Here is an 8,301-nt window from a genome sequence, read left to right as displayed (position 1 = left end):
AAAGGAGAGAACAAAGCCACATCTAGCCCTGGGGTGAACAATTACAATAGGACATGGCCAACAGCATAAATAGATAATAATGTAAGCAGAGTGTAATTACAAATTGGGGAATGGTTTTATTCAATACTAATCAGCTGCCTCAATCAATTGAGGAAAAATTATGCGTGATTGTGTTGCAAAACTCCAAATCTTGGTCTCTTGCAATTTGTTTTGTTTGCTGGTATCTGCAAACAGCCACATGACCGGGTTTTATTAGAGAAGGATTTTAGGGGATTCACAAATGAACAAATCTCTGCATGCAGATGAGTTTGCCTTGCACTTTACTTAGATGTCAGAGAAAGGATGTCTTTATTCCACATACAAAATAGCTTCAGGAAGGTCTGGCAAATTCTTTGAGAGTTCAGAGATCATTAACAAATCCATTCTAGCTCAGTCAGCCCTCTTGCAAAACTGTTTTCTACTCCATTATTGGAGACTTGAGCTAGAATCCTCACCAAAGCCATGGTTTTTGCAGCCTAGCAGAGCAGGAAATCCAGGACATGCTTTGGTCTAGGATGAAGAGGAGAAGTTACAGGTTTCTGGGGGCTTTTCTTGCTCATCAAAATGTTGTATGCTGAATAAAGTATCACTCTCAGCCTTACCAACCTGGAGGGGGCACCAGCATCACTGAGTACGCAGTGACACAACTGTACCATGCCGAGGGACCGAGTAAGGAGGAAACCGGTTAGGATGAAGGAATGCAGAAGCTCTGGTCACAGTCCTTACTGTGGTGGGTGCAGCACAGCAGATCTGCAAGTTAGTTCTGTTTAATGAATTCAGCCTGTGTATCTGATTTATATATTAACTTTTCAGAGGATGCAGTTCCTAGTTATTTCTAAATTTCAAAGACTTAAAATCCAGGTACCAAGTCTAACATAACGCTCTTATGTAAGCAAAGCTCTAAAATGCCCTAAGGAACAACTCCCACACATATATTTCCTCCATTGTGGAAAGCATTTCTATAAGTAGCCAGGCATTTATTTTAGCAGTGAACCTGGTTAGTTCATTAAATCAAGGAATAACTTATTTACTACCCAGCTTAGTTAAATAGTAATGTTGCATGAGGAGCCAAAGCTAATGATAAAAAGAATTTTTGCTGTTAGCTTGTTCATAAACCCTAAGCCTAGTAGTTCCACATCTTGCTAAAAAACTGCCTCCAGATATCACTAATAAAGAGTAAACCTGAGACTTTAAGACTTGCACAAACAGGCTTACCAAATAAGAAGAAAACCAAGGCTCAGCTCTTATAAATGCATTATTTTCAGCACATTCCTGGAGACTAAGTTATATGGAATAACAGGAAACATCAGAAAATCAGCAGGTAACAAGTGGTTTCATTTTCTTCATTTTCCATCAAGATTTTTGCCAGACCAGAGCTCTGAAGTGGCACCTGTCAGTCACTCCATCCTGCCTGACACATTCATGTCAAACCAAACACCAAGAGGAGCACCTCTGTGCAAAAAATAAAATAAAATAAAATAAAATAAAATATATATATATAAAAGTTGCTGAGATTTTTTAAATGAACTTAATATTCACCATAAAAAGATATGCCCATTAGTATTTTTTTTTTTTTTTTAAAAAAGGAGGTTATATTTTTATGCGTTCCTTTGTAAGCTGGACTTCTTCAGCTCCTGATGCAAAATATTTTGATTTTTTTTTTTAATTGCCTTTTTTTGCAGACTATTGTGAGATGGTGCTAGCATTTTACCTATTATTCAAAGATTATTTAATAAGAACATAGTTTACACATATACTAAAGTTGTATGATATAGGAAAAGACAACAACTGCTCCAACTGCTGCAACAACTTCATTGCTCTGTCAGTTTCCTCGTATTGCCTCAGACAGTCCCTATGCCTCAGGTGTATCTTGAGTGACTGATCTGAACAGGAAAAGCCAACCCTAGGGTGGGTTTCTGCAAGGAACCCCCAGCTCAGGCCTTGGGCAGGCTGGCACTAAGGTGTCATGGCTGATGAGGGTGAAGTCAAAAGTCAAAGGAGAGGGAGAAGGAGGAGGAGTTGGAGAGCTCTCTGAACCAGGAGGAGAGAGGATTGTTAGTACTGGCTATGCCGAATCATGTAGGAGATCATTTGGATTATAAATTTCTTGTCCAGGATCCTACTCTCAAAGCTGATGAAAGACTGGATAAATTACGTCTCCATGTAACACCCTAAAGGAGAAAAGAAATGCTGGGCCCTGCAGTGGCTGGCGTTTGATCTGGCCAGTGTCCTACAATAGCAGAACAGAAAGAGCAACACATCAAGAACTCTCAGAACCACTCGTGGGTGGCTCACAGTGAAATACCCACACTGCAGTGTGATAATGCACTGCTAAACAAACAGGCTGAGCAATTAAGAAAAGTGGAAGAATTACTCAGGGCAGAGAACACTGATAATGCCCAATTTAAAAAGAAAGTACCGTGCCTGGGTACACTGGTATTTCTAGGGAGAGGTTCAGATCAAAGTAAAGTAGCATCTCTGAGAGAGACCTGGAGATGTGATGATGGGGATACCTGGAGGTGGGAGATCCAGGAAAACTCTGCAGTGGGGGCTGGAGGTGAGTTGTGAAATACTGAACAGGTTTGGGCTTCTGCTAATAAAGGATTCAGATAAAGGAAGTAACTTGACAGATAAGCCACGTGAGCTGGTAGATGGCCATGGCCCTGAAACAGACCTCCTCTGTGGTGATGTCAGTAAATGGGCTAAAACAGTTGTGTGCCTCAAATACTAGCTTGGTCCTGGAGCAGTCAGCTCAGCACAGAGCACGCTCAAGAAGCTCTCCAGACTCACACAGCTCATGAACAGAATGCTATGACAAAGCCACATGAAAAACAACCCCACTGGGAAATTGAGTCCTATGCACATCCTAGCTACCAAGGGAAAACTCAGGGCTACCTAGAGAAAATTCAGGGATAATTGTGACTCATTTGAGGGGAAACAGTACAAACTGAAAACAAAGAAGGAAAGTTTCATGGGTAGATGGGACTTGCTGACAGGAAGTCAAATAATGTTTTTAACTCTAACAAGTGAGATTGATTTTTCAGGATCAAAAGTGGGATTGATCAGAAGTGTGGACCACAGAAAGCCTCAGCAAGAACAATCTTCTTTGAAGTGCTCAACATTGTTTTAAAAAGCATCACAAATATTGTTAAAACATTGCAGGTCTGGTTCAATTTGTCCTGTGCTTCTAGGTGTAAGAGTGATAGTTTGGAAATGGAACATCATCACTGCTGTTAACAATTTCCTTCATGAAAGATGTCAAAGGAGTTTTAATATGTGACCCTGAGACAACGGGAACACTTGGTTTTCCAGTAAAAAGCATTTGTTAGCAGTCCTTCCAGAAATAATTGATTTTCTCTGTACGAGAACATAGACTGAACAGCAAAATGGAACTAACAAATTAGATATTCAGATTGGATCCCAGTATGGGTCAACTACCAAAGTTGCACAGGATCCAGAAAGTACCTTTGCAACCTGTGTAATAATATGGGGTGCAGTTATATCACCTGATGTGCTCTTAACTGTTCAGATGGTGCAGATTTAGTTTTGGTCACTGAGCATATCCAAAACTACCATCACACTGTCCAAAAGTATCCACAGATTTTAATTTGAGAAGATAAAGAAGAATGGGCCAAACTTAATTTTAACCCTGTACCACAGGTAAAGAAATAGGAAATAGATCCATGAGGCATGGACTATTCCAGAATACATACAGAGTGTGGCCCATATACATGTAGGTTGTGCCTCTCATGGGTGTGGAGTCTCCGTCCTTGGAGATAACTGTCTCCAAGAAACTGTCTGACAGAAAACTGTCCAGACACAGTCCTGGACAAGCCCAAGCTCTCCAAGTTCAGTTAAATACTGCATATGATTCTCCTGAAAATAAAAATAAAAATAAAAAATAAATGGCCTGAAATGACACACAGGTCTGCACTGATTTGGAGCTGTGGTACTGTGGTACTTTTTTTCTTTTTCTAGGTGAAACCTTTGCTTGTTTTAATATTGTACTTGCTGAGAGTCTTGTCACCATTCCCTGCCTTCCCTTCTGTCTTGTAAATTATCACTGCTGTTAAGCACTTCTGTTTAATAGGTTCAAGAAAGAAATACACACTGCATATCCTACCAAGTCCACTGATGAAGTAAACACTGAAACATCAAGAAAGAGTTCAGAGAGAGAGGCAAGGAATGGAGTGAGGGAACTATGATTAATCAGCAATGATTTATCAGCACAACCTGTATACACCAGGGACATTTCCTGAAAACACACATAAAGACTCGCTTGCTATGTGAACTAAAGTCATTGCAAGAGCACTTATAAGCTGTTCTCCTGGGCAATATGACAGTTCACAGACCACACTTTAAAAGCAGATTTTTATATTTAAAGAATATCGATTCTGATACATACATTTTTACAGTAGCACATTACCATATTTAAAAGGTTATGTTCTCTAAAGAAAAAATGAAAGTTATGTTGCATTTTAATGTATTCTGTTAACATCCCACTGCCAATGAGAACATTATTGTTCCCCTCAGGTTTGTAATGGGATCAGATATGGCTTGGTCTTTTCAGGACCAGATTTGTTGCATAGCTGTCAAGTAAAGCGGCACTGTAATTTGCAATGTATGATATGCATGGAGACGGGCAGAGGTGACCTAAAGGACCTCTTTCAGCCTTCAATTCCCTGATATGCCAAAGGTGAGGTATAAAATGCAACACTTGGGATGGTGGGGGGCGGAAATATAAAGGGCAAGCTAAATGAAGATGGAATCTGTATTGTTGAGTGTTGCTCAGAGGAGATGAATCAAAAATTGGTTTGGTAATTTAGATAGAAGAAGATAGGAAGATAAATTAGATGACCGTGTAGGTTCACCTTCTATCTACTTTTAAATGATGTGTCAGACAGAACGGCAGCCACATTTCAAGATCACAGCAGGAGTCTCTGCTTCCATCTGTGCACTTCTTTCTGCACTACAATCACACACACAGATATCAAACTCCAGCGTACATTGGGTAGAGCATTACCCTTTGACGATGATGGCCTTTTCTCTACACAGAAGTCATGGCACATGGATATGCTCATTAGGTGTGGCAGTTGATATAAGTCAAGAAAGCAAGATCAATGCTGCCAAAAACATTCCTGAGAAAGGAATAACTGAGGTTATAAGAATAATTGCTTGCTGATCCATTATGTGATAAAAAGAAAAATAAATGGGAGGGATCCAGATAATACAAAATCACTCATCAGAACACCATGTCTAGTTACCTACAGTGTTCCATATAGCACCTATCACATTCCTGCTCAGTTGCCTTATAAACCATCAGCCCCTGCCACTAATGCTGTTTCAAGGGTATTTACAAAAATTAGTTGCAGACATTTTCAAATTAAATATAAACTGAAAAAAAAAAAAAAAAAAAAAAACATTATTTGAATAGCAGTGCATGATTTTGTCCATTATATCAGAATAACCTAGTATTAAAAAAAGTACATAGGTTCTTCTTGGAGTAGGAGTAATAGCTGCTAGAATTATCAGCTTTCTTTCTAGCTCATATGTATTCTGTTGGCCCAAATTTTTATGCTGTTCTTCATCCAAGAGGAACATCTGTACAGTATTATTAGTCTGATAAAGCAAACTTAGAAGAAGTTAGCCCCTCATTTCACAAAATCTTAGGGCAGCTTTTGACTCTTACTAATAAAAGAAAAAATCTGACATACAATATACAGCTGAAAATGATCCAAACAATGTTATCTAATGGCAAAAATATTTTCTTAAATCTCTAAAGAAAGCAAACTGGAAGAACAAAAAGTCAAGTGCCCAAGGCCTATATCTGGTCATAATTTTTCAGTGTCAATGTAATGAAGATCTGATTAGTACATTGCCCTCATTTTTTCAAACACTATTTTAGTCACTGACATATCGTTGATTCTTTATTACTATGATAATTGTTTAAAAGACACTGACAAGGAACAAGAAAAATCAAGGAGCATTAATCACATAGCCTAATTATTTTTTAACATGGTAAATACAGAGGCATAGACTGGTTCTTATTTAGAGCTATGGAGCTACATGCAGAATAGTCAGATTTTAAGTAACATGTCTGAGAAAACAGAGGCTAAAGGGGAAGGAGCAAATCTGTGAATGGGGAAGGAAGGACATGGACCGCTCCCTCTGTCTCCACTGAGCAGCCTACACCTCACACATGGAGGTGGCAAAAAGCTTTGTCTCCTTGCCTTCCTGCATCACCATCATGACTGGACTCACCACCAAGGCAACCTAGCATCTCTCCTCAATGGGTGACACTTTTCTCTTCATCCTCAGGATCACCATGCTCTCCCAAGCTACAGCAGCACCACTCTGTGGTGCTGTCAGCCCAGGGCTGACATCCCTGCTCATGTTTTAGCATCCTTTTTTTTTTTTTTTTTTTTTTTTTTTCATCTCCTTTCCCCCCCTTACTTCTCAGCCATCCATGTAGCTCTCTCTTGCAGATCTTTCTCTCTGAACCTGACAGCTGAAGTAATTGGTATTCATACACAGTGTCATAGATCACTACCAGCTACAGCTTTAGTGACCTAAACTCTTTGACATCTGTTTGAAGACCTATGTAAAATGAATCAGTGCTCTTAGGGTCTAGTAAAAAAGTCTGCATATTTTATCACAGCCAAAATAGTTATTCCAGGTTAACAGTTAGGACCCACTAAGAAAGTATTTCTGTTCCCCCAGATCACCTGGGGTTGTGCAGTCTCCTTCCTCCTTTCTTTGCCATTATTTTGCCATTATTCTTTTTCATTAAATACCTATGGTATTATAAATCTGGTATGGTGAGCTGGCACAAACAGAAACAAAGATGCCAGTGATGTGGACTGGGGTATCATGGCACTGTACTCATGCCAAGGAAACACTCCAAAATATCACAGAAAGCTTTTATGATTTCTAAAATATATTTTAGACCATTGAATATCAGATTTAGGATGTGCTTAGGATTTCTGAAGAAAGTAATTCAAGAGTTCCACATGACAATTCGAACCTGGCAAGTTCATCTATAAGAGTCAGAGATACTCATGTTCCCAGTTCTGGTTAATTGTCCTCCCAAGTCTCTGTGATTGTATCATATGTCATTGCTTACTGACTGTCAAATTGGAATGACTTCTTTCTTTCTTTCTTGAAGAAAAGAGGATAAACATGAGAGATTTTCGAATATATAAAACATTGTTGAAAGAAGAGTTGATTCTCCCCAAGCACTATGAACACAAGTAGTAGTTTTACAATGTGTGATGATGGAGTTCAGGGTAGGGTAAAAGGAAGGCTATAATAGCAGTGGAGCATGAGGATACATTACCAGAGGTGGCTGTGGCATCTATGATGGTTTCCAGGAACATGATGGTCAAATTTCTGCCAGGAAAGGCCTGCATAGTAGTCATTTCTGCCTCATGAAGAAAGATCTGGGCCAGCAGCCTTCAGTTTAAATTTAAAAAAAAAAAAAAAAAAAAAAAAAAAAAGCAAAGTCAACATGGCTCCCATGTTAGGTGCCAAAGTCAAAATACTTCACAGGAGATTCAGTGCTGCCAAGTGGACCAGAGCTGGAACCCCTGGTAGCTCCAGTCATTGCTGCAGCAACACCATGTTTGAAGACCTGTGTAAAATGACCTGTGAAAAGACCTCTTGGCTTCCCCCCAACTTTGATAGGACCATGGTTCTGTATCCTATCTGAATCTGTCATGGTCTTGTCTGGGGTGTCTAACACCTGCTAGGATATGATGTGTGCAAAAATGATGCCACTTGTGTGACTAGAAAGAGCAATTGCTGAAGGAAAGTACAATCTGTGCTACAACAGCAGCAGTAGCCTGGGGAATATCACCATTTGTATCGTATTGCAATCACCATCAGATGAATAATATTTTTAATCCTAAACAAAAGTGCAATTACCAAAATCACAGTCTTAAGAAATTATAAAAAATATTCTCCTGTGGGTTTTCCATAAATATTGAGAAGCTAAATGGTAATTAATTTTACATCACTTTTGTGTGTTTGTGTGTGATTGTGTCATTTCTCATATCTACAGCTAAAACTGTTAGTTATTGAATTTGTCATTAAAAAAAAAAAAAGATATATCCGAGGGATTTTAAATCAAGAGATTTACTTTTTTTTTTAAAAAAAAAAAAAAAAAATTAGTAATAGTACATCCTGACATCTTACAATAGTGGGTAAATTGATTAAACGAGGACCAGAATTTTCAAAGGTGATTACAGACCCTGAGCATCTCTC

General features: G+C 38.9%; 1 long non-coding RNA gene across 1 annotated transcript; it reads right to left on the bottom strand.

Annotated features, from left to right (window-relative positions):
* Positions 1-204: 204 nt before the first annotated feature.
* LOC118169232 lies at positions 205-7,503 on the bottom strand. The gene is made up of 2 exons (XR_004751968.1): positions 7,376-7,503; positions 205-789 (listed from the first exon to the last, which is right to left on the bottom strand). It is a non-coding gene; the product is annotated as an uncharacterized LOC118169232 (long non-coding RNA).
* Between the last annotated feature and the right edge of the window lie 798 nt (positions 7,504-8,301).

The sequence above is a fragment of the Oxyura jamaicensis genome, chromosome 6 (assembly GCF_011077185.1).
Source record: "Oxyura jamaicensis isolate SHBP4307 breed ruddy duck chromosome 6, BPBGC_Ojam_1.0, whole genome shotgun sequence".
NCBI classification, from domain to species: Eukaryota; Metazoa; Chordata; class Aves; order Anseriformes; family Anatidae; genus Oxyura; species Oxyura jamaicensis.
Note: the sequence above shows the minus strand (reverse complement) of the source record. Positions and strands in the feature narration are given on the sequence as shown.